Source organism: Drosophila bipectinata, chromosome 3R (assembly GCF_030179905.1).
Source record: "Drosophila bipectinata strain 14024-0381.07 chromosome 3R, DbipHiC1v2, whole genome shotgun sequence".
NCBI classification, from domain to species: domain Eukaryota; kingdom Metazoa; phylum Arthropoda; class Insecta; order Diptera; family Drosophilidae; genus Drosophila; species Drosophila bipectinata.
The window spans coordinates 27,852,648-27,879,466 of NC_091739.1; the positions used below are offsets into that span (position 1 = coordinate 27,852,648).

The window sequence follows — 26,819 nt, forward strand, 5'->3', positions numbered from 1 at the left end:
AGTGCACTTTTGACATGAAACTTGGCCAAGCCGCAAAAGACGCAGAACAAGTCGGTGTCGGCTGCGGGTAACAGCGGCGAAGACGGGCAGGATGGGTGGGAAGAGTGTGGCCCAAAGTCCTTCTTGGCCAGGTTAGTAGGAGTGGTGGGTGTCGGGGCAGCGAAGCGCTAATTTCGCAGCCCCACATTGGCCGGGCAAACTGATAGTAAACTCGGATAGTGTACCCACCCCACCGAGTCGGCAGACCACCAAAATAGCAAACCCACAATGAATACCCCGCCACTGCACCGCCACTTGCTCGCTACGTTCGCACACATGTGGGCCATAAAATCTGAAGTTATGTTCAACAATTTTTGGGCAACTGCTGTGGGTAATTTGTTTGCTCGCGTTGCTGTGGTTTAACAACATGTTATCCAGCCTGTGCCACGAAAATCAATGGAACACTTCTCGCTCGACCAACCGAACCGCCAAATAAACTCCTCCTTTGTGGAGGTTGCGCTTCAATATTTATTAAGCATACGCCACCGTCGCCCCACCTCTTCCAACACAAGTCTAAAACGCGTCATTTAATGCTTTTGGAAATACGCCGCCTCGTGAAAAATCCGAATCCGAGAATACTAGGTAATCCCTCTTAGACTAATACACAACAAATGGACCGAGAGCGTCGGTGAATGCAATGTGTCACCTTTATGGCGACAGGAAAATGAAATCACGTTGTCCCTCACGTGACAAATGCCCGGACTATGATAGATGTGAGCCGAAGTTGGAGACGGCCGGAGCGAGGAGCCGCCCTTAGTGCCTGCGTGTTTTCCGGACACGGCCCAGCGGCTCCAGGCACGTTCCAGATGGCCCCGGTGACGACAACACGTAGCGAAATGCGCATTAAATTGTGAAAAATGGAATTTCGGCAAATCAAAAGCGTATTAGAATCCCCTCTCCCTCTCCGCCTTACCATAGAATAAGTGAGATACAGTCGGTGGGGATAGAAAGTAGAGCAAACCTCTCATCCTCGCCAAAACTGGCCAAAAAACAAATCAATGTCAATGCTCTGACGTCTGGCAGAACGAGGCCCTCACTCCGCATTACATGTAACAATATACGAGTGCTGTCGCCACGTGATTAGGCCCGGCCTTCATATCCTTTTGCCTGGTTTCGATTTTCGTTGTCCTGATTCCCGCTCCAGGTCCACGATTTCGGTTTCGAGCACATGTCGCCCATGAATATCTGGGAGCATATTTATTTATTGACTTGTCGACGGCTTCCTTGCCGTTTGTTTGGTTCGCCAAGGAGGCCTTGGCTCACATGCATGCCATCAGCGAGCAACCACCTGGCTGTCCTTTGACCTGGCTCATAAGCTGTCAGACTAACTTTTGGCCCCAAGACGGTGGTAAAGGGGGAAGAACACTTTTAAACAAGGGGAGGACCTTTAAAAAATCAATCTATTAAGTGGAAGTGGAATAGTACAAATTTAAGGTTTGTATTCATTTGAGTTATAGTATATTTTCTGGAGCATTAAATATTTCCTAATTGTTTTATAAACTTTAAAATTTCCCCTCAGTGTAGCAGAAGTGTTGGCTTCGGGGGCATCGACACGGCATTTGAGTGCCTGCTCGTGCATTAGTCAACCTCTTGGTGCCTCGCTTATGCCTACAAAATTTTCACACTCAATTGCCCGGGCAACCTTTTCGCAGGATCACGCGCCGTTCCACCCCCAATCCGCCAGCTACTTAGCGAATGTGTTGCATGCAACAACACACCGCGATACAAAGATACAAACACTCACACACACACACGTCCTCCTTATGGAGCCGCTCTCGAGCAAGGACAAGCGACCGGGTTTAGTTAGCTTTTCGCCAACGGCATTTCGTGGGTCCTTTGCGCTGGCAGCATGGGTTCGGGTATAAATTGTATTTTTTGATTGTTGTTGTTGCTTTCGGTGACACTTTTATTCACTCGATTTGTGTATGTGAGCTGGTAGAGAGTAGAGGGTTGCCTGCATATCAGATTGGCGCATATATCATACGTAATGGCTTCCAAATGACGGCAATGATTTCAATTTTGCGATAACCCCAGCACGACTTAAAGTGCGTGTTTGCCTGGCGGCCAGATTAAGTAATCAAAGTTATTACCGAAATCCTGAACACGGTGCGTATGGGCAACGCTCAGCAGAAATTCCACAAGTCAGCATAGAGAAAAGCTAAAAGCCCCCGGCCCGGACCGGAAGTAGACGCTTTTCGCATCCGCTCATCCGGGCTCGTTTCTCACCCATTTTGTGATTTTGTGATTGTTGTACGTGGACCCTCGGCACGGCTTCTGCTGCTGTTTTGTAGCCAAGTGATTGACGATAATTGACTGTCGCCGGCGAAGGACATCAATCATGATGTCAGAATGGACAGCAGGCAGCATGTAAATTGCATGCGATAAAAATGAAATTGAATTCGGTAAACAAAATGATAAAAATCTTCCAGATCTCCAGGCCAGGCAGCCTTGATAATTTATGCAGGATCCTGGCGCTGGTGCTGGTGCTGGGTGGCTCGTTGCCGGAAGTGAGAACAGTGGGGTGTCACCAAAAAAAACCTAAAAAAAAATGAATAAAAAATGCTGCAAATTCATGCTATTTGTTTGCCGTTTAATGCGCAACGAAATGAATTTGAATATGTCATGACTTTCAGACAAGGACACTGCTCTTTTCAACTCCGCATTCGAACTTACTGCTCCTAGCTCCTGGCGTCTGCATATTAAATATTTCTGCGTGTCAAATGAAATTTTTGTAATTTTCGAGGTGGCGTCAAATGAAATTCACACAATTCTCGAAGCAGCCGAAGCATGTTTAACTTTTGCCCCAGCGATCCCAGCCAGAATCCCGGCTTAATTCAGTGGAGTGTGCTGGAAAATGTCACATGCAGCACGTGCAGCACCGGCGAAAGTTTTCAGAGTGGAAGAGTGAAAGAAAAAAAATGCTTCAAAATTTTGCAAAAATCCAAGAGCTTTAAGAAAGCCCCCCTTGGCACTCCCCACTCCCGCCTTTGTTTGGAGGTCTAGGCCATCAACGGGGAGAATGCAAAATAAATTGCCCTAAAAATCGCTGAAGCAAAAAAAGAGAATGGGGGAATTTACCGGACATGTAGCTAACGATTTTCTGGTAACCAGGAAATTCTGCATCGCTAGAAAAATGCGTGTATGCAAATTTTTTTGTTGTACCCAAACCACACGAGCCAGGACTGGAGTAAAGAATGTATTACAATTTCTGGGCGACTGAATGTGAGTGGGTTTACCAAAAGGCAAGAAAATTGAGGTAAAAGTCGGGCACGAACTCAGATATTGAGTCGGGTCGTGGCCTAATTTTCACTTCGCAATGCAGTGCCCCGAAATGTTGGCCCAAAAAAAATGGCAGAAAGAAGTAGAGAGAGACAGCGTGAAAACGCAGGAAGGAGAGCGAGAAACGTAGCCCACTTAATTAGGAGGTTTTTCCAGGTATTTTTTCCAGAGTTTTTTTCGGGCTTTCAGGCATCAGCACGGTTGGCCCCGGCGCGCGTGGAGTAAACACCGGTTCTGTTGGCTTTATATACACCGTATATAATGCGATTCCTGCCTGTCCGTCGTTCTGCTCTTCCGTTTGCTGTTGACTCGCTAACTGGCTTTTTGTTTCAACGGCTGCTGCCGCATTGTTACGTTTTGTTTTCGGGCCGGGCCTGGAAAATGCAGGGAAAGCTTATGGATGTACGGTGTGTATGGGGAAAATAGGAATGCATAAAGTGTGAAAAAGCAGGACCGACAACCACAACAGCAAAGGCAGTGGCACGGCACGGTACGGCAACAAAGAGGAAAACAACGCACAAAGAGAAACAAATCGGATTAGGGAAGCGGAATTGTGGACGAAATGTGTTATGTGTGCGGCTCACGACCTGGCTGGCCATGGTTTGCAGGATGCCCAGGACAGATCCTGCCGAGCGATATCAATTGCATTTTACCGTATGTGTGACTGATTGCATAAATATATGGAAATCGCACGAGATGGCTCCTGAAACTCCATCACTTGAATATATCCCAGCTCCGAAAAGCTCTGCATGCGGGTCACACACACTCACACTTTCGCCCAGGACATTGCAGGGACACAAAGAATGTGCATGTGAGTGCGGCAGGACGTGGTGCATTTTTTATGGACAGGCCAGCCATTTAAATACTTGAACAAAGGCCCCAGCCCCAGCCCCAGCAGCGACAAAGCAAAAATGTATGAAAAATGCGACAAGTGGGGGAAAAGTGAAAGGGCCAGAGCAGTGAGAGTGGAGAGTGGTGTGAGCTGACAATGATGCCGCTAGGAGGAATTCAAGTGGCCACATAACTTAGTCGCCGGGCGACATTAAGCTGAAATTAACCTTGTAATGTCACACGGACAAAGGCAAGTTGCAAGTGGCAAGTGCATGCATAAAGTACTATATGCAATGTCTGTGACTTGGCCGGAAGACGGGGGGCGAATGCTAAACGGGAAGTGGAAAATGACTAGGGGAGGGGAAACTCTCCCACTGGAAAATTAATTACGCAGCAATGTCGTAATAGTTGGCAAACTAGACTTAAAGAGCCTGGAGTGAGGGGAGAGGCAGATACAACGCAGACACAAATGAGATGAGCGGGCTCAAGTGATGCGCCGGATTACGGGTCGGATGGGTAATGCGGAATCAGATGCCAAGTGAGATAAGCAAACAAACAGCCTTGGTGCTAAATTTTAAGTGTTACAAGGACAACAACACACACGCATGTGGATGGGTGTGTATAGTCTGGGTGAGTGTGTCTGTGAGCTTGCGTGTGTTTGCAAACGGAGATGGAAAAGCCCTGCGGCTGTTTTCCAACTGTTTAAGTCGCTGCATGAGTGTGTGTGGGATACACGTGTGTATGTGTGGGTATATAATTGTTTGCTGTTAAGTTTACGGCAACCACAGGCGGTGGCAACAATCGGCGGCATCACCGGCGGTGGCAGAAATCAGCATGGCTTGTATTTGCCACAATTTCCCAGCTTCGCTGCTGATGAGCCCGCTTGCCATCGACCTGTCAATGGTTGCCTTTGACACTAATACCCCAACACGCACAGCGGTTGTCAGGACGCAATCACACACATACCCGAGATCGGCTGGCAAGACAGACAGACTCATTATGGTGTTCCTGAGTAGTTACTCGATACGGCTTTGTGCCCCTTCCCTCCCCTCCGCGTCTACTGTAATTTTATTCATTTCGTATGGCTAGACTTCCAACGGCAATCCAACTACTTCGCCTTTAATTACGCCAAGAGCCGGATACCATAATTAAGTAAGCGGCTTATGATGCACAATTAAACGGTTGTCCTGACAGAAGTTTCATCATCAGCATCAGCATCGACGTTGGCACAGGATTGGCATCTCACAATCCGGCCAGATTCCTTAGCCAAACGAAGCCCAATCAAACTTGAAAGGCAGAACACGCATACGCCACGTGGGACAAAGAGCACACGGCATTAGCATAAAGGCAATGCCAGGCCACTTGCCATAAACAAGTTACAACTGTCGCTGTTCGCACGCGTACACTGAACGATAATAACTATAGAAATAAAGATTTATTGGATAAATTATTTTATAGACAGCTTTAAGAGAATCCTTTTGTATTTCGTTATTTGTGTCATTAAATCATGAACAATTTTTGCATAAAAATATTTTTCACACTGTAGACCTCTACAGTTCTTTGTATCCGTGCGTTTACATGTTTAATTCTGGAAGGTCGCACCTTTCCTCTAACTAAGCTATCAGAACGAGCCGGGCACGTTTGATCTAGCCCAAAAAAAGGGTCAACATTGTCATGACCATCTCTCTTGGCACTGATTTTTACTTGAGCCTCCTGGCTCCCAGCTCCTGACTTCTGACTCCTTACTCCTGTATGCCTTTGTCGTCTCCCACGTCGTCGAACATTTTAGCTTACGAAATGCCTATGCACGCACCGCTCCAAGGGTGCTGATAAAAATGTCAACACACAATTGATTCTCTCGCACTTTGCATCGGGATCGACATCGCCATAGCCATCGACATTGGCATTGGCTATGGCATCACGTCTGTTGTTTGATTTTATTGGGCCACATTTTTTTCTGCTCCGTTTTCTCGGCCTAGCAGCCTAGCAGCCGCCGCAGCAGTTTTTATTTTCGAGCTTTCCTCTGCAGTTTTCCCTTTTTTTCCGTGACCCGTTTCCATAACCTTCTTCTTCAGCTCCACCAACACCGCCAGCGCCTCCGTTTGCCATTTCCCCAACTGGGGCGTTGTTTAGACGACCCGGGCAATTGTTTACAGTCCTTGGGTTTCATAGCGGGTCTCTGGCCAGCTCTTGTTGGGCCCTCTCGGCTCTCGGCCGGGCTACATGCTTTGCATGAAATCACGTCGTCATCAAGCTGACATTATGTCCATGGGATTAAAGTATCGAAATGGCACTTTGAATTTATCGCTCAAGTTGCAAAGTGTGATTTTTATTGATATTGATACTCTCGACTTTCCACATCCACTTTCCATCCAGTTCCAAATATTCGCATTTCCCCGGCTTGACTTTACATGCTACAAACTTGCTTGCCTGAAATATTTTATCAACTGGCTCTGCTCGGCTCAACTGGGAAGTTGTGACTGAAATAAGTGTATGCAAATATTTTGAGGAGCGCGCCGGGGAAATGCCTGCAAAGTTTTACTATCTTGCGGCTCAAGACTCTATTTGCATAAGCCTTGAAATAAATATAAAATATTTTGCATTTAATTATAGCAGACCTCCTGGTAGTTAAGCTTTGGCACAACTGAAATAATCAACAAGCGGTGGTCCCGGGCAACCAAAATAAAAACTAAATTGAATTTCAGAGTAAATAAAAGTTTATCCCTGTGCAGATGTCGGTGGCGATGCCAGGTGCAATTTCAGGTGGCACTGGTGGCACTTTTGGCATGGCGGTGGTGGCAGAGAGATGCAATGGGAATGATTACTGCAACTGCAGCTGCAACAGTGGCACGCTACGTGCATTATTTACTGAAACTGGGCAACCTCCACTCCCCCACCTGGCTGGCTGGCTTAATTGCAAGGCAAGACGTGCGTGAGCTTGTGTACATTTTTGCGTCAATTAAGTTTCAACTCTCAGATACTTGGCAATTTACGTGTGCCACGGCTGCCAGTTGCCAGTTGCTACTACTGGCTGTCGCAAGTTTTAAAGCAGATTCTCATTACGCGATTGCAAAACTTTTAATGTTGTTCTTTTGTAAGTTGGCCTTGCTGCTCATGATCCCCATCCCTATGCCCATGCCCGTTCCATGCCATGCGATTCCATGCCTTCCTGTTCCCGCCAGGGATGCCCATTGTTTCTCGCCTCCAGTTTGTTGATGTTCCCTCTGATTTATGTGATAATTTCAGTCTCAGACTCAGTCGCAGTCGTAGTCTGTGTTTGGATTCGGGCTGTCTGTTTCTGTTTCGGTTTCTATATCTCGTCCTGGGCCTGACTCTGGGCCTGAGCATGAGCCTCGAACTCATATGCGTTGCTCGCAGAACGGATGTGCTCAGGATATGAGCAAGTTTTAGTGCTATAGTTAGTTGTTTATTTTGCTTGCCTCGTTTTGCGAGCTGCAACTTATTTTTTATGTGCCATGGCAGGAAGTAATCATCTTGATGGCTCTTGAAATTTATAGCGTATAGCTCGGGATGTATCTGGCTGCCTGCCTGCCTGCGTTTGGATATGGCGGGGCTTCGGATCTGCGGCGCTGGTTGTCATTTCAGCAATGTAGCTGCGTAATGAACTACACGATTTTGGCATTAAAGCAGATGCCGCCTAAGCAAAAAGCCAAACAACAATTGCAAAACACATTCGCAGCCTCCGGGCTGAGACAAAAACCGAACCGAGAACACGCCTAAGTCTAAGCTCGAGCAATGGTGGGCGTTGGCTTAAAACTCCGGGCCATGTCTGGCGGATGACTATGTGGGGGTATATGTGAATGTGTGTTACCGACAGCTTAGCACGGCCGTAATGCCGTTAAACTCAACTGTCGCTAACGCTTTTAACCTGAGGTTAAATTTTCAATTTGCTTCTATGCTCTTGCCGGCTCAGACACAAAACCCCGAGCAAAACCGAATAGACCAAAGCCCGTAGCCCCGTCCGAGGACAATGGCAATTGCTTTGTGAGCGTATGGGAGTGTGTGTGTGTGCGTGTGTTAACTGATACAGCCCCCCGCTCCCTCGATGGCCATGGCAATGGCAATCGCCTACAGGTTTTTTCTGCACCACAGCAAATTACTTTCAAGCCGCCTCCTTGTATTGTTTTTCATTTTTTACTCTGTTCTTTTTTTTCCTGTAAGTCGACAGACAAAAATACTTATGCACGCAAGCACGTAGTCCTTTAGCTTCGGCTTTGGCTTTAGCTTTTTCCTGACCTCTGCCACTGCTTGCGGAGAAGCGTCTGCACTTGAAATCGCTCGACTCGGCTCGGCCCGGCTAGAAAACTCGAAATTAAATTAATTCTATTGAATTTTATTAGATTTTGCCTAACAGAGTACAATGATCGTCAAGATGGAGAAACCAGAGCCCAACCAGCAAGACAGCCAACCGGGCCATGACGACGATGGCAAGGACACGACCAGGCACTCAAAGCATTTGGCTGTGGAAATTGTAGGGAATAAAGTCAACAATTTTCCAACAATCTGCCATCCGCCCCACCCTCAGCCTTGTTTGGTCGTGAAATGCCTTTTGCATTTCTATAAATACACGAACATATATATATATATATTGTACATGTATATATATAAGCTGGTGGTTGAAGTACTCTTATAATTCAATTTCTTGGTGCCTTTGTTGGGGCTTCCGACAAATTGTTGAAGTAGCATATTTCATGCATTAATTTCTGTTTTCTGCCCAAGTTTGGCAATTAATTTAATCGCACTGAGCACTCAAGGACTCTGTCAAGAAACAATTACGGCTAAAGCAATAAAACAAAATAAAATAAAAATTCAATATAAATTAAATTTTGAAATGCAGCAAGGGCTCAAGCAAGGACACTGGTCCCTCTTTAAGTCTAAGCGGGCCAAACAACAGGCAGGACAACATAAATGGTAAGAGAAACAAAAATATTCCAACAAGGAAGCCTCGACAACATTTGCGTGGCATACTTTTGGGCGCTCCATGGAGGTGAATGCAAATGCTTCCGCTTCCGCTAGCAGAATGGAATGTGTGCGTGTCTGTGTGTGAGTGTGCTGCAAGCCTGCTTTTGTGCTTTTGCTTGCGATTGTATGTGCTTAGACATGCGAAAACCTTGACACAGAAAAGGGAGCGTACATGCGGCGAAGTCCTTTCATAATTCATCTAATTACAGGGACAGAGTAGAATAACGCGACACTTCGTGTGTATAAATATCGACAAGAAGGCAGGCAGGCAGGCTGTCAAGCAGGAGGCGGCTGAGATCCAAACTTAAGCTGCAAAATGCTTCTGGCTTCCAGCAACCTTCCCAAGCAAGCGGGTCGCCGAATTTTCTGCAAATGACACGAAGTCACGTGTTAGACTTGGCGACTTTGGCGCTTGTTAACTTGTTAGCCCTCTGGCTAATGGCTAAAACGAATTCCCTGTTTGTCACCATCCAGCGACATTTAAGTCTCGCCAAGATTTAATGAAACTGAGCGTTACAGCGTCCATATGTGTTTGTGTGGCAATGACGGTGGTGTAACGGCGGCCAATACAAAAGTCACTAAATCTCTAAAAGGAAAACCAATTACGGCCATTACCACATATGGCAATTACAAAGGACCTTTTCCTGTCTGCACGCGCTCGAACAGCAAAGTCTCATTAGTTGGCCACAAAACTGGCAGCAGGAGTGGAATGATGGAGCTGTCGGTGGGGTAGAGTGTGGCCGGGGAAGGTAGTGCCACTTACCACAGATGTCGAAGGATATACGGATATGAAAGTGCAGAACGGAGGGATAGCGAGGAGGGTAACCAGCGAAGAGTAATGCTCGATACCCACGGATGGCTGGCAATGTTAATGACTCTAAAGATGATGGCAAAGATGACGAGCTTTGGCTTACTCCTCCCGCCATCAACACTATGCAGGATGTTCGGGTAAACTGTTGCTAATGCCATCAAGCGACCATTTCACGTTCCATATACTCGTATATTATTCGCTGTTCAATCAATTTACCGGCAAGCCAGTTGAAAAAGCAATCGAGTTTGCCTCTCATGGCGCAGCGAAATGCAACACAAATATTACACGGACATCTACGTAAAATTTGAAATATTTTTATGAACCCTACAGGCCTTTGCTTTTTACGGCTCCAAATCATTCTGCACATTTTGCCGCAATTTATAAAATAAATATGCGAAAGAACGTAATGGAATTTATAGAACAAAAATATATATATACTATATGCATAAATTACAATAACATCTGTCCCTCCCACACTCCACCCCTCCCGCCTTATAGTTTTTGTGTCGCCCGACTCGATTTCCGCATATATATTTCTTGTTTTTTTTTGTGTCCTTTGCTTTTCCACAGGAATTTCATTTGGCGAATTGTTTGCCTTGCGTCGTAAATTTGCAGTAGTAAAAATTGTTAGTTGCGTTCCGCAGAGCTTCGCCGTTTCTGTCGCCATTGCCATCGCCATCGCCATCGCCATATGTGCGTGTTTACTGGAACAACATGGTAGGTGTATCAACACATACAAATTTCATGATATGCTATAGTTTATGCCGGCAGATGATCTATGGATTGAATTTTCCCTTTTCTTGTTTTTTACTTTCTATATATATACTAGTAATAGTATAGTCCTCTCGGCCATTGTTTTCCCTTATTGGGCATGCAAAAACCCATTAGCAATGCTTTCGGTTTGGGGGGGGTGTTTTTAAGATGAGGCGGAGGGCTTTTCGTGTTCGTGTCACCCTCTTAGAAATTATCTCATTAGCATATTGCGTGGCGGGGGCCTATTCCCGCCAAATATCGATAAGGTTCGTTAAAAAGATTGAAATGTGCGATTTAAGGCGATTTACCCAATGTGGCGAAAAGGCGAGAGGCAATCGAACCGGAGAGGCCCCGTGCCCGGACCTGACCCGATTGCCTTTCCTCAGCCGCGAATCTCGTGGGGTGGAGTGCCCTGTTCCCTGTTTTGACACTTGTCACCATTAAGTTAACAGCGCCAACAAGCGAGCAAGGCTGGAAGGGTAGTGAGTGGAGTGGATGGCAGTGGCGGTGGAAGTGGAAGTGGTAGTGGGATTGAAATTGGTGTGTTTGGAGGTAGAAAGAACGAGATGTGGGTGGCAACAACAGTAGACTGGCAGCTGGGTTCGCCTCTGGGATTGAATATGCACAGTAAGAAAAGGTAGTTATTCTATTAATTAGTAGATTTTAAGTAAAAGCATTGTATAGTTAAGAACTTGCCTTTGGTTTTGTTTAAAAAAATTATATTAAATATTATAAGACCTTCCTAAAAACCACCTTTTCTCTCACTGCACTTCTTGGCCTGGTCGGGCTTTAAATTCTGCCAAACCGTTTGACATGCCCGCCAAGATGTCGTTTGTCTACTGCTGTTGTTCGCCGTTGTTCGTTATTCGTTTTTCGCTGCAGCCTGGCTTTTTATGCTTTTTAAGTCAGTTTAAGATTTTTGTAGCCCACTCACTGACTGTCAATGACAACGGCGAAAAGCGCGCCGGTGGAATGGGTGGGATGGGCGGTTCTGTAGAAGTGGGTTTTGGGTAGCAGGACCCCTCTCGAGAGGCTTGAGGCACATATCCTCCCCACAACCCCCAACCCCAGGCTCCATCCATCCGCGTGTTTTGTGCTCACGCTTTTCCATTTCTGTTAGTCATTTGGCTTTTACTCGGCGCGGATTACGTTTTTATCCCTGCTGCCTGAAACACTTTCACAGCCAATTTTATTATACGCGAGTGTTTCGTTCCGCTTCGTTTCTTTGGCTTTCGTTAGGAAGCCTTTGTGTTGCTGCTGATGTTGATGTTGCTGTTGCTTTGCTGCTGCTGCTTCTGCTGTGCTATGTTGCTGGCTTTCTGACTGCTGCTGACGCAGTCTTCGTGCATTTTTATGCCGCATATAAATAAATCTGTTAGTTGTGCATGTTTACGACTTTTAAAACCGACTCTGGGGAGCGTGGCGCTGTCAACTTGTTCATAAGCGTCACTTTTATGCATACTTCACTGTGTAAACAGCGTAAAATTTTGTTGCGAGCGCTTTGCAAAATTTATAAAAAGAACAGCACAGGGGGTGTCGCCAACGCAGTAAAACTGCTATGGGGTTCTGGGGGGTAAATCCATTCTCGACTTATGCAAATCGCAATGAAAAATGGATGCGAGCTGTTACGGCGCGTGCGTTGGCTTATTGATAGTTGCTTTTTGTTGGCCCCAAAAGTTCAAAGATGGCCCAGGCCAATTGGCCGGTCATTCGGCCTTAAGCACCTACCAATGGGGCGGGATGAACTGTTAGGCCAGGACAGGCCAGTGCCAGGACAGGGCAGGACAGGTCAGACAAGTGGCCAAGATCCGGGTGCTGATTTAATGCCCAGCACTTGAGCCTCAGTGCGTAATTTTATGAGGCCCATTCCCGGTTTTATTAGCCAGCGCCGACAATAAACTGTTTATGTTTATTATTTGCTGATGACCTACGTGCAACAAAGCGGACAGCCAGGAACCGAGCGAGGACTTCCTTCCTCTTCCTCGGACTAGTGGCGCGTCAAATGAATCACTTACGGCCATTTACCCAGGATGAAACTCTTGCCCCAAAATAAAAAAAAAGTAAGAGGAAATACCTTCCAGAGCACCCGGGAGCATCTGAAAATGGCTGGCAGTAGTAAAAGACGGCCGTGGCCTGACTGCGTAAATTACAAATTAGCAATCACACTAAAACCGGCGCAATAAATTCCCAAAAAAGCTTAAGGCAACTGCTCGCAAACTTTTCATATTCAAAGCGTCAACTCATTAAACAGCTCTCGTCCGAAAACTACGAGCAACTCAACTCGAATCAAATGAAGCACGAAAAACAAATCAAAGTTTCGCTCCAACGAAACACATTCCCTCACAGCCCGCATCCGAAACGGATTCAGAATCAGGCTCACCATCCCCAACCCATTTCCAGATACCGACCCATTTCCAGCTCCAGCTACAGCTACTGATTCAGATTCAGATACAAAAAACCAGATACAGATACACACATTTACACCCATGCTGGGACGTGGCGAGTGCAAATCGGATGCGGATGCGTGTGCGTTGAGCAATTTGAGAGCGGAAATCAAAAATTGACCTTAAATCCATGAAAGCAGGGCGGAGAAAGGGGGTCCTGGCAACAAGGCAATAAGGACTGGGGAAAGCGGGAAGGGACAAGGCCAAATCAAACGCGTCTGGGCCATTAAATCGACACCTTCCACTGGGTACTGGGTGGGAGCCCGAACGAAATGAAGTATAAAAGTAGCAAAATAATAAAAATTTATTGAGAAATAAAAAACAATTTAATTTATTAGTATTTAGTGTAAAGGGAAATAATCGAAGTTATAAATTTTTTATGCCAGGCCAAGTGGCTGTGTGGTTCCTGCTCCTGCGGCTCCTTTCTACATGCCAAGTCCTTGTGAATAGGATATAGTGGTGGTTGATGGCCGATCCCCACCCCAGCTCCGTGTCAGGGCAGTTAAAAGGCAGAGGGAAAAACAAATGAATTGGAATACGTTGGCAGTCGGTGCCAAAAATAAAGCGGAAATGCTCCCGGATGTATGTATGTCGATGTGTGTGTGTGCGGGTGTGGGTGGAAATAAAGGACTGGGTGTGTGTGTGTGTTTACACGTGTGCGGGAAACAGCAGTCCGTACGTGTCTATTTGTGTGAGTTAGTGTTTCGGAAATGCTCGTCTCGGATGTTGAGTTCCAGCGCTTATCAAGTGTGTAGATCTTACTTATGACTTTACCCCCTCAAAGTTGGGGATTTTCCGAAGCGTGTGGAGAGAGGGGTCTAGGTCGGGGCTGGAAAGCGGTTAAGGACCGAGGCCTGGCCGCAAAAGAAAGTCCAAATTTGTTGGCTGTCGTTGGTGGCCGGGTAATTTAATTTATCGTCTTCTCTGTTAAATGACGCTCAAGAGTATAATTCGCCATCGGAGCACGCGGCTAATGCGGACACAAATTGCTATCAGCTACAAGGATATAGACAACAGATATACGTATATAAATTGACCCTTGGATGCGTTGGAAGTCAGAAAGTCAATTTTTCCTCGAAAAGCTTCAACCAAACTATAACAATTGTTGAAAGCTGTATAAAAACTTTTGATGAAATCTAATTATTCTTTTATGGCTAGATCATAGAAACATTTTATAGTTAAACACCTCAGAATTTCAACTAATTTTAACTTTAAGTTATGTTATTAATTAATATACTTCACATTTTTTAATGTTTTTCAAAAGTTTTAAACTAATTAAATGGAAAAGGTATTAGAAAGATTATCATAAGCACATTAACTTTTATGTATCCTTTATGAGACTGTATATGGCATGGATTTAATAGATTCATATTCAAATGTATGAAAGGGTCCACATCAGCGAATATATTCGAGGGCGTCAAGCGCGTCAAGTGTGCGGCTTTAAAAACACAAACAAACGCGACTCCCGCCAGGATCCCCGTATGCAAATGCTGTTACCAAAAACTCAAAAGCAGGAGCGGAGTGAGCCAGAGCGTAAACAATGCACATTTTAATTTTAGCCCAGTTTGTTGCCACACCGAACACGGCAACTGAGCAAGGCTAAGCAAAAGTAGAGTGAAGTGAAGTGGAGTGGAGGGGCAAACTGAAGGGGATATGTGCCAATAAAAAGTTTGGCAAACAAAGTTGGCGTCACAAAACTGCAACACACTGCAGCTGGAACAGAAGCGCCACTGCAGAGCCAAAAAATTAGTGGCAACCGGGCAAAAACCAGAAACCACACAGGTTGAAATCGGAAATCCAGCTGGGGATTTCCCTCTCAAGTGCTCTGCGTAACCTGATTTTCGCTTTTGCGGGCCACAGCGCCTTCAAGTTTGTCTAAAAAGTAGAGTTAATTAACCCTAATTTGAATGTTGTGCGTGGAGAAACCCCGAAACCCTAAGCTGCCGGGTCTGCTCTGTGGTTCCCGAAATTCACCTGTCACCGGCACTGACACACAGACACAGTGCAGTTTTGGCCACAGACCAAGGACACGGCCAAGGAGCAGAAGCAGTTGCGGGGCAGTTGCATCCCAAATGGCAAGCATAAACGTTGTATAATTTATGCATTTTATGTAGACCGCAGAAAAATGAATGTTCCCGGCCTCAACACAGCTGTCCTAGACACTAAGATACGTGTATTATGTATGTGGCTGGCAGGTTTTTCTTTTTTCGCCAAGTAGCTGACTCGGCGAGTGTTACTCGGTTTTTTTCCTCCATTTTCGGATGTCCCTAAAAGAAGGGATTTTTTACAAAATCTGTGCGAGGCGCTGAAAAACAAAAGCTTGTTGTCTGAGTGGTGGGGCATACATAAGTAAGCGATGAAATTGAAAACTTTAAGAACCTTTAAGAAAATGAGGGTTTATTAAACCTACACAGAAGCCTACAGACAGAATTCAGAATTCTGCCTTTTAAGCCTAATTTCTAAAAATTAAAACGAGCAAGGCCAAAAACAATTGACAGCAAACAATTAGGCATAATGGCAGGCCCCTGCCAGCCATATGCCATCACTATATCCTGGCAGTGTCGAGTGGGATATTGAAAAGCATAACACTTGTCTTGGCTTAGCATTAAAATGGAAATAATTCGCAGCTGTAAGTCGGTCAGTTATTCCCTCCTCTCGTTTCATTTCAGGATCTTTTTTCATAGAGAGTGCCGAAAGGCAAGAAGAAAGGAACAGGGACAGGACAGGCCAGCCATTGGTTTTTATGCCGACATGCTCGCGCATTTTAATTAAGAAATTAAATTAAATACAAACTGATGCGTAACAGATTCCTCGTTACTAATTAAAATTCAATTTCTTGCCATTAAAATGAACAGCAGGGCAGCGCAGTGTTGGAGGAGGGTGAAACATCGCCAATTACATGCCGAGCCCTTGGCGTTCCGGAAACCGCGCCAAGAACAACAAGCTGGCTGTATGGTGCCGTATGGAGGCGTGGCCGTCCGCCTACGCTCCTTGCCTGGCCCATAAAGTGGCACTTCCCCTGCCACAACGCATCGTATCGCCGTAGAGCTGGCAAATTAAGCACGCAAAATTAATACGCAATAAAAAGGCAATAATAAAAGTCGAGTACTGCCGGGGAGAGTCCTCCGATAACTGAAAACAATTTGTTGTCTTTCCTTTTGCATTTTGCTTTATCCCGGCGAGACTTTGGAAAAATTAAATAATTTCTTAATGAGAGTTTGGAAAAAGTTGGCGCTTCAAGTTTCCAATTAGGATTTTATATTAAAACCGACATTTGATTGATTCGCTTTAAGGCCGGTTGGATGGATTTGGCCTGCTGGTACGCTGTTCGGTGCATCCAAGCGATGTGGTTGCCACAAGGACGTTGCAGAGCGGGGGCGCTGCTCGCTCGATTGAAGGCCTGAAGCTGTTCGCCGTTCAACAATGGCAACCGCCAGCCGGCCGGGCAAACAAAAGCTGAAAAATACTTGAAACAACTATGCCGAGCTTACCAGAGTTAAGAGTTCCCAGCAGGAGTGGGGGCAGGAGCTGGAGCTGGACCTGAAGCTGGCAAAGTGGTAGAGGGGTGGTAGTGCCCAAAGGAAATCTCCACGGCCGGGTAAAATTGTTTGCTATTTGCCAGACTAAACGGCACAACAAAGCGTTCAGTTGGAGGGACTGCGGCCGGCCAGGGGTTACAAATTACTTAAGAAAACTGTTTTTGCCTTATTGGATTAAGTACACAGGTTCAGATCTCGCAACGCACAATTACCAGCGGCTCTTTTATAATTCCTTACAACCCCTTTAAGTTCAAGCCCAAGGAATTCCCGGCCCGAATCCTGCTGAAATGTTTGTCTATCTGCCAAAGGGTTTTATTGTTATGGCCACGTCAAGTTGCAAATACTATTGGTCCAGTGGGGCGGGGTGTGGATTTAAGCCCATTCCCCCAATTCTGCCACCAACAATCTGCCATATGCTACGACTAAGTCTCGTCTGGCTTCTCTCGGTTTTTTTTTTTGGCTTTCGGTTTTGCGCGCGTTTATCCCAAAACCTTGGATTCACCCTGGAGGCCCGTTTGGTGTATTGTTATACAATTTTGTTGGAATTTATTTACGGAGTTTGTACCACACAGAATAAACAGAATAAACATCCAAGTTGGCACAATGGAGGTCTGGCTGGCTGGATGGTTGGATGGCTGAATGGCCGGATGGCTGGTTTTCTTGGTCGTAGAAACAAAATCGAAAACCCAAGACCAATATCGAAGTCAAACTCTGCGCTGGTCCAAGTTATGGCTTAAATTTCTATCCCAGCTCGCAGCCAGCACGGATAGCTGATTCGTGTTCTGCATGCCAAGCTCAAGTATCTATATAATGGAATGGGGGTCACAAGCTGGCTCCCGATGGGCGTGGCTCAAAACACAAACAAGATAATAAGTTCATAAGTATTATTTGCAATATAATCTCTCTTCCGATTTGATTTAAAATTTTCGCCCATCTGCCAGCATCCTCTGCCAGCCAGTGTCAAAGTTTTGTGACTCCTGGCCATTTTTGTGGAAAATGTAGGAGCTCTGAAGAGGGGAATGTAGTTGGAGGCAGCACTTTTGAGCTGGGGATAAGGCTGAGTGTCCTTAGTTAATTGGTCAATTCTGTGGTAAGAGCTCCCCGTTGAAGGGGGATTGAGATGGACAGAGCTGGCTTAGGGATAAAGTGCCAAGTGGCTTTGAGCTGATTGAGCTACCCCCCCAGAAAAAAAGAAGAAAAATATAGCTAGGGAAGGAAAATATGATAAGCGCCACGTGCCGCCGTTAACCCCTGGAAGCCCCTCACAGAAAATCTCGCTCAATTTGCAGTGCAAACTTGGAAATTTGTCAAGAATCTTCAGATGGCTAAAGCTGAATTTAGCTAGCTGCTTCCCACCGGCTAATTAATCAGGCCAACGCCAAGTCGGAAGTAAACAGCAACTGCCACCTAACAGCATTTAGCCAAAGCATACTTTGGCTAACACTTGGCAAAGTTGGTCCTGCGGAGGAGGATCCGGCATGCTCCAATGCGTCTGGTTTTGGTTGCGATGCAAACTTTCGCTGCCACCTCCTCTAACTGCGATTTATGAGTGCAGCGGGCCACTGGGCGAAATTTGTTTACAACTTAGGCGTTAATTGACACAGCCACAATTGCAGATGCACAAGGACCCAAAGAGCAGAGGACCAAGGCCGAGGGATCCCGCAATCCCATACAATGCACCGAAGCCCTCGAAGAGCTGACAATATTTATGCAAGCTTGTTGTGTTTCCAAGCGAGACCGGAGAAAGTTTTCAAATAAAATGTAACACCTTGGCCACGCCAGGGTTGGCACTCGGGTGGGCCCAACTTTTTGCAGGGGCCATTGCACACCACTTGTGAGGTCAGAACTTGCCCCCAGACAAGTTTAATGGGGAGCCAGCCGGTGGTCACTTGTCAGGAATCACACCAGATTGTAGTGCAATTAGCTAAAATACCTCACTCCTAGGGCATGGGGATTGCAGCTAAATCCTTTCCCCCGCTCCAGTCTTTCAGAAATGTGAGTACGGGTAAGCTGAAGGCATAGTAAATCAGTGTCGCCTTAATCCTCGCATAAGGCACTTTATCAATCAATGCAGAAAGGATTTAGTATGAGTTTTTTGTCATCGCCTCGTTAATGCATGACGGAGGGTTACGATAGGAATAAAAAGCCGAGGGAGTGGGTAACAGGGATATGGGAAAGGACGACTGTCACAAAGCCGCACCCAGCCAGCTTGGAATCGGCAGGAAAAAGTAATAAGCAATAAGCGGTAAAACAAAGTGAGACCAAATAACACAGTAAATCACAGGATAATGCCACACTCGCACACACGCTCTCTCAACTCAGCCCCGGCCGGGGCACTGAAGCAATCAAATTAAATCCCAATCGCACACTTAGGCTGGAAGACAGGATCTTCTTGTCCCTCCAGCTGCGTCCTTGTCGTCTTTCGCTGTCGTCCCCTTGGCGATAAAGCGTTATGGTTCATTAGGCCCGCCGATTGCGATTGGGAAGCGTTGTGGGTTATGGGCGAGGTGCTCGGGATGAGCCAAACGGATGAGCCCGACAATAGATGCGAATATATCATTTCGTGGCAGGCTTGTCACATCATAGCACGATGACATCGAGCACCTACGCAAGACAAATGGGCTGCGAGGGGTTGATGCACGAAATCCCCGGGTCGGGGGCAGCGGCTTAGGGGTTGCAACGTGAGTTGCATTTAATGTCAGATTCATGAAGTGCCGCCATATGGGAACGACCGCCACCGGCACTCGAAATGCAGCAATTGTCACCCAGGCCGGAGCCCGGACGGATGGCAAATATTTGCAAAAGTAAATTAGTAAACCAAACACTGGAAATACACCAATGCACTGGGAAATAATTATATTTATACAAAAGTGGATAGCCAATGACTGCTTAAATTAACAAAAACTATTTACCAACTGACGCCCACTACTTTTCTCGCAGTGCATCCAGTCCCTGGGCCGTGTCGAAGGGCAGAAAAATAAATAAAACATGCGTTGATTATTTGTCAAATCTGTTGCAATTGTTCCCGGCCAGAAGTGTGACCAATGCCAGGGCCAGGACCTTACCCCTTCGACCCTCTTAAAACCAATCCATCCTATGCCCAAGCACGACTCATTAAACCTCATAGAAATCCCCGACACCCCTGTACCCTGTGAACCCCCGAGGGCTCTCAACTGGATGCTGGACACTCGACCCTGGCCCGCCAGCTCGTCCTGTTTCCACAAAACTGTTTGATTTATTTGACACTTTGTGCGTTTGGACCCTGACACCGGAGCTGACACCTGTGCGCCAAATTAATGCAATGAAATTTGCCAAACTTTTATGAACGAGTTAAGTCCACCGGCCAGGATGAAATAAGGGACTCGTGAAGGCGCTAGAGGAGGAGAGGGAATACAATATTAATGAGTTTCCAATGTTAATAAGCCGAGACGGAAGGAGACAGAGAAGGACGTCAGCTGCAGTCCGCTGGCGAAAATCCCTTTATAATTTCATTTTAGCCTCGACTCGAGAAATAATTTAAAAACTTTGTTATATATTTTTAAAGTCATTTAAACGACGTCGCGCAAAAAGTTGCCCCGGGCCAAGGCAATTGCGGCGGTCCTGCGAAAAAATGTGAAATTTTAGACGCTCCGTTGATGAGCTGCTGATGAGGCGGTAGTCCCTTGCCCCATCCTATCATCCCATCCGCCACGTTATCATCTGTCAACCAAAGTCGAAGTCGGACTTCGTCAGTTTTCCAGCTTCAGTTTTCTGCGAGGCCGAAAAACTTTGCGCTCGCCTTTTGTTTCGTTTTTTATGTTTTTGTTTTCATATTTTTTTTCTTTTTCATTCCAGTCCCCTGCCACTGCCACCAGCCGCAACTTTGCAAGCTTAAAGAAAAATGAAAAATAACTGAGGAGCTGTGGCATATAAAAAAGAATGATATATATGTAAGAAAACACAACAAAAAGATGTGCTTAAAATAAGAGTCGGCACGGCACTCCGCCGAAGGCTGCATGCCCTTTTCTGATGGCCCGTAAGTGAGACCATAATTCCGGATGGAAATTCACTGACAGAATCAAGGATATAGTCCAAGGATCCCGGGTCCTGAACAAATCCCGGACACGGCTGCACACTTTTGTGATTTCTTGCTTTGGCGCGAATCGTAATGATGAAAAAAGTATCTCCTGAATATGAAATGAAGCAGCTGGACAAATGTCGCAGGCAAAAACTCGGTCCTTGAGCCGGCCCATTGCCACTTTGCGCCGAGGATAATAATAATAAAGTCGCTTCGCCTGGTGCGGTTGGACAACAGCTGCGTTGATGTCCTGCTACGGCTTTTGCTGGCACTGCTGCTGCTTTTGCTTTTGGCCAGGTCCTGGTCAAAAAACGCACCCCGGGCCGGCTTGGACGGCAGCTGGCGTCGAACTTAAATTAGCTTGTACACACAATCCGCTTTTCACAGCGCTCCGCCCAAAGTTCTTATCCGTGAATTTATCTTTCATATGGCAATGTGGAAAGTTTGGCCTCGGTTCCCAGTGCTTCCCCCGGTTTGCGGTGCGGCATTGGCCGGCGTTTTGAATTTATTGCAACCACCAGGAGGCAGCACAGTGTGGCCAAAGTGCTTTTGATATTGTCGCCAATATAAACATTTTATCATAAAGAGATTAGACGCTGATAAGCGCGGGGTTGCAGAGCCAAGAGGGTGTAGAGCAAACACAGCCAGGCAAATGAGAAACAACGCCCCAGATGCCAGATCCGAGATTCCGGATCCCAGTATATGTACAGATCCCGGATCTCAACAAGCTCTTTTGTGCACGGCCCTGATTTACGGCTTCCTGATGCCCGGGCCAAACAATGCCTGGCTATTTCCCCATGCGGTGAAATTAATTTGAAGCATTTGCTGGCCACCCACTGGAAACCACCCTCCGGCCCCGGCAGCTTTCTCTTTCCGTCAGCTGCAGGAAAGTGCAGCAGTGCCACAGGTTCGCCAGCTGAATGGTTCCCAGGCAACTTCAGGGCAGCCGTAAAATGGCCACATCCCAGGAGCAACACCAAAGAGGGAACATGGCAATCTGTTAACCCAAACACGGGGAGCGGGAGGAGCCAGCCGGCAGCCTGGAGGAGCAAGAAGGCCATCTAAAGTGGGTGAGTGGCCTGTGAGCTGCACTCACTGTCAGTTAAATCCCGGCGCTGCATTACGACAACCTTTCTCCTTGTCCGAAGATAAAGCTGCAAAAATATTTTAACCTCCTTTGGCAGCATGTCGGTTGGGGGAGGACACATAGAGGACGGGACAGAGGCCAGAGGATGGAGGACACTATCCCATGGTGCATCCTCATTGTTGTCGCTAATGTTGTTGTAGCCATAGAAACAGTTTTCTTTTTTTTTCTTCACCGAGAAGCTCAACCTGCACTAAGCAATGTTTTTGTGTTGTGGCTTTTTTCATATTTTATATGCGGCTGGGACGACGAGTGGAAAACAAACCGAAAACTCTGGAATAAAATGGGCAGTCCGACTCCGACTCCGCATCCGAATCCGAGTCCGAGTCCGACTCCGAGTCCATGTCAATTTGCTTGAAGTGCTCCGTTGAAAAGCTGACAAAGCCAATGCCAATGCGCTGCAAATTAAAATTACCCAGCCGTTGGGCGAGACATTAAGCGAGTGGCGTAATGAAATGGCTTTCTGGTCTAAGCCATGGCACAAACGAAAGGGCCACCCATCCGGAGATTCTAATGAAGTTCCCCTTCATGAAGAAGCCAGAGACCAGAGAGGAAGAGACTACTCTGGACCCGGCAAACAGACAGTCAGACAGCCGGACCATCGGACGGAGAGAGGAGTCACTTTATTTTATTAGAAACTTGTTTGCGAAGCATTTGCACACAAATTAAATATGGTCCGCTGCCACAGTCTGGCAAAGTGGTTTCTTCTGCTCCTCAAATTACCACTCGCTTCGAATTCAATCACGGCAGTTAGCAGCGAGAAGCAAAAGTCTGAGAGCTGAACAGCCTAACTTTGCAGACACGTTAATCGAGACAACACAATTTCTTCATTTGGCCAGGAACTTTTTAATATGGGCCTAGTCGACGATGATTACTCCAAAAAAAGAATTCTACCCCGATTCGGGCAACAAGTTCTTGAAGCTTTTAGGACCTTCAGCATTGTGTGCAGCCTTTTTCCTGCCACACATGCTGTAGATGGGCCATAAGCGGCACATTGCCCCAGGCTCTGCGTTTGAGTATTATTCCATTTCTGGCATTAAATGCTGCAATAAACCGAGAGCGGTTACACAGAAAAGGGGGAGCCTTTCGCCCTCGGCCCTGTGACTAATGTTGCACAGAAAAAAAATGCCATAAATGCTAGTAGAATTATTTGAAATATTTTTCAATCAAAAAAACAATAAAATACTGTAAATAAAGCAAAGCCTCAAGCAAAAAAAACTCAACATGTAACAAAATAATTGCTTGGCAGAACCAAACAGAAAGAAAAGGTTTTTTATAAAAATAACTAGTTTTTGTTACATCAATATGCATAAAAACCCTATTGATATAATTAATATTAATTAACAATTAACATTTTAATTCATGTTTTGTTTATCTTCAGATTGAAACAAACTCTTTTTTTTCTTGTGCAATATTGTGACATGTATGGCAATAAAATTTCACTTCTTACAGAATTCAAGCACTCAACCCCCGGCCACCCCATGACCTTTAGTGGATTTGTGGGGCTTGGCTTTATGTTTATGATTTAATTGTCAATAAAATAATCATTTGCAAGCCTTTTGCCACTGCAACCGCAGAACGTGCCAACCAGATTCGAAGCAAATTTTTACCAATAAAGGCATATGGCAGAGGAGAAAGCCACAGGCGGCTTCAACATTCATGTGGTAGAATCGGGCCAAAAATAACCAGGCTAAAACCGATGGGGGGCCACAGGAACTGAGAGCCCTGGCTGGCACTTAAGTTATTGACGAGATAAAGTTGAGGATTTTGTGTGCATTTTTGTGAAGTGCCAGACGAAGCCCATAATGACGGAGCTCGAGAGGAACAGGGAGCAGGATGTGGTTAGGGATATGAAGCGGGATAGCTGGAGCTGGAGCTGGAGCTGAAGATGATGATGGCGTTGACGTTGATGTTGTCGACAGTTTTGATGCCTGTCCGGGCCCAGGCTCACGTAGAGAGATGAAGCAATATGTGCCCAGGACGACGGCTTTGAGGGTCTCTCTCCGAGGAGCAGGGTGACTGAGTGAATGTGTGTCCTGGCAGGTCTAGTTTGTTTGCTCAAATGCTGCTCCTTTGCTCATGACACCAGAAGCAGGACAACGGCAAAATCAAACAACACAAAAAATGTATGGAAGGCGGCCAGGGAAACCAATAAAAAGCCATGAGAAACGGAGGCGGAAAAGAAAACATTGTGGCCAAGCAACAATGCCAGCCCCACACCCACGATAACACACACAGAGAAATATTATCAGTATTATGTTGTCTCTTCTACATACAGATTAAAGATACAATCTAATTGTAGGAGTTTGAGCCAAAAAGGCATAAATCAAAATATTTACAGAGGAAAGAAGATCATGAAGTGGCTTTAAGGTAAGTTTTGAACTTGGCTTTAAATTGATACCCTTACCGGTGTTTTCTCGGTGTACATGTAGGCATCGCCTCATCGATTTTCACTTGAGTTGCGAACGCGAGTCCTCCGGAGCGAATTCTCCGGAGCCGCACAAACAAATGCGCGTAAATTTTGCTTAGCGCGCAATTCAAGTGCAAATACTTGACACCGCCGCACCTAAGCCTGGGCCAAATGGGAAAAATCGGAAGGGTAGACCGGGACCGGGAAGGAGGGTCTGTTGATGGATGAAAGTTAAGGGATGAAGAGTCACCCACTCAGTCTCATCGAATGCCATCAACTTGTAGGCGCACTGCCTCGAGAGTCACTTGAATACGTTCTCGGCCCCCGTCTTCGACCTCGTCCCCATCCACGTCACACATCAATATCCTTTTTGTGGTTCTTTTTGTTTTGGATATCCCCTAGACCCCCCACAAAAAAATTGGCAACTTTTCCGGCTCAGTTGCCACCGGCATCTCGTCCCTCTGCGTTATCCTTCCTCATCGGCTTTGTTTAACCAACGAAGTTCTGTAGTGCCGCCTGTTGGCCGATGTCTGATTTATTTGCATTTAGTTTGCGGTCTATGCAGTTAATAAATTTCACTTACCCGCCCAAACATGTGTACCCAACTATAGGGAGGGGGAACTTCAACTTTTCTCCAACAGATATGTGTGGAGCATCGAAAGTTTTGGGTTAAAGTTTTGTTGCGGCAAGTTTGGAGCTACCTCCGTATACCTATGTCAAATTGATTAGTTGAGTCGGACAGTTGAATCCGAGAACTGAGACCCAAAATCCAAATAAGTTGCTATCTGCATGGGGGCCCTCGGGGGCGATGCAGATAATTTGATTGTGTGATTTATGTCACAATATATATTCAACATTAATGAAGATGAAGGAGATTGTTTGGCAGTGGCAGCTGGCAGTGGAAACGCTATCTGTCCATTCACAAAACGATTTGCACTCCATTAATTGTGGGAATATGCTGTGCGCTATGAAATAAAAGCAAAGCCAACGACGAATTGACTGCAGCCGTCAGCCAACCGCAAATGCAAATACATATAGCAAAAAAAAAAACAGACTGGGATGTCTGTTAACTGGAGTACAAAACCCCACTAATTGTTACTGACACTCGCAGTAGTCAGAGTTTCTGCAATTGAAAAACAGCATCAGCCGGAGCCACAGAGGATAGAGGGGCTAGGGCGGTTCTTGGAAACGCTAGACAAAGTAAAGTTATTTGCGGTTCATTATTCACTTTTTGGATTTTATTTCCTTGCGGTTCCGGTCCGGGCACGATCGAAGACAGTGATGGACAGCAGATTGAAGTTCCTCGCAACACGTTGCTCTGTTGCCTCCGAAAATGCCAAAGCTGCATGCAAAATGACCTGACAATGGAGTGGATTCAGATTCGAATACTGAATGAAGGATGCAGGATGCTGGGGTAGGGTAGGGGTAAAGAGTAGGGAGGGGACAGGGTACCACTACCAGGACCAACGCCAAGGCGAGACGTCGTTTAAATTGGGAAATTTTGCTTCGCTGCATTCAAAGCAGGGGCATCCGAGGAGCATTTTTGCTCTTTGCTTATTCATCTAGCAAGTTGAAAAATAAATTAATAATGCGTTCTTGCCACTGACGGCAGCTGCAACCGCACAAGGAGCTCTGGCTAGGGGTACGGGGACAAGGAAACTGAGACACTTTCCAGGGACTTGGCAAAATTCGTGCTGAGCTTTTTTTTTCCGCGCTCACTTTTTCGTTTTTCTTTTTTTTTTATAAAAGTCTATATGTATGAAGTTTATATCTGACTCGACTTTGCTGTGCGAGACCCGCATTCGTCTCCGGGTCCATGACCACGTCCATCTACATCTCCGCAACCGTTCTCCTTGTTTTTTTGGGTTGGCTCGCCCTCGCAGTTCCGACACCCCTGGCCCTAAAATTTAATTGCATCTTTTTCAACAATTCTAGCACGAAATGAAAATTCATGCAAACGTTGGCAGATAAAAACGGAATCCCTAACCAGGACATCCGCCGCTTCTGCCACACAAAAGAAGACCGAATGGCCAGAGGAATTTAAGCTTTCAGTTTAGTTCAGTCAAGATATGAATACTAATAGCCACTGGAATGTTTGAGTAGCCAAAGGACATTGCACTGTCAAGGCACTCTCTGGTGCATCCCAAGACACTGGCCGTTCATCCCAAGACCCCTCGCCGGCTGGGCGATGCTTTTTGCTGGCAATGTCATTACTCTTATTTGATTCCGTGGACATTCGCATAAATGTCAGATTGAGTTTATGCACAGGGAAAAGTTCTTGAGTCCTTGAAATGCACCCACTGCCGGGCATTTAAATGCAAAAGCCTGGCGGGACTGGGCCCAGGACCTGGTCGGGACACAAAACGAAGCGAAGAAAAGCAATTAGCGAAATTAATTGCTCAAGTTTCGCTTTGAAATATTCATCCGTGAGATTAATTCGCCGGCCGACAAAGCTCCGTCATCGGGTGTGCCCCCAACGCCCCGCGAGCCTACTTGCCGGCCACCTCTAACCTCCGAGTTTCATTCCGC

General features: G+C 46.1%; 1 protein-coding gene across 3 annotated transcripts in view; it reads right to left on the reverse strand.

Moving 5' to 3' along the window:
* LOC108118579 (protein amalgam) overlaps positions 1–26,819 on the reverse strand; it is a 123,767-nt gene that overhangs the window by 35,270 nt on the left and 61,678 nt on the right. The window lies entirely within an intron of this gene.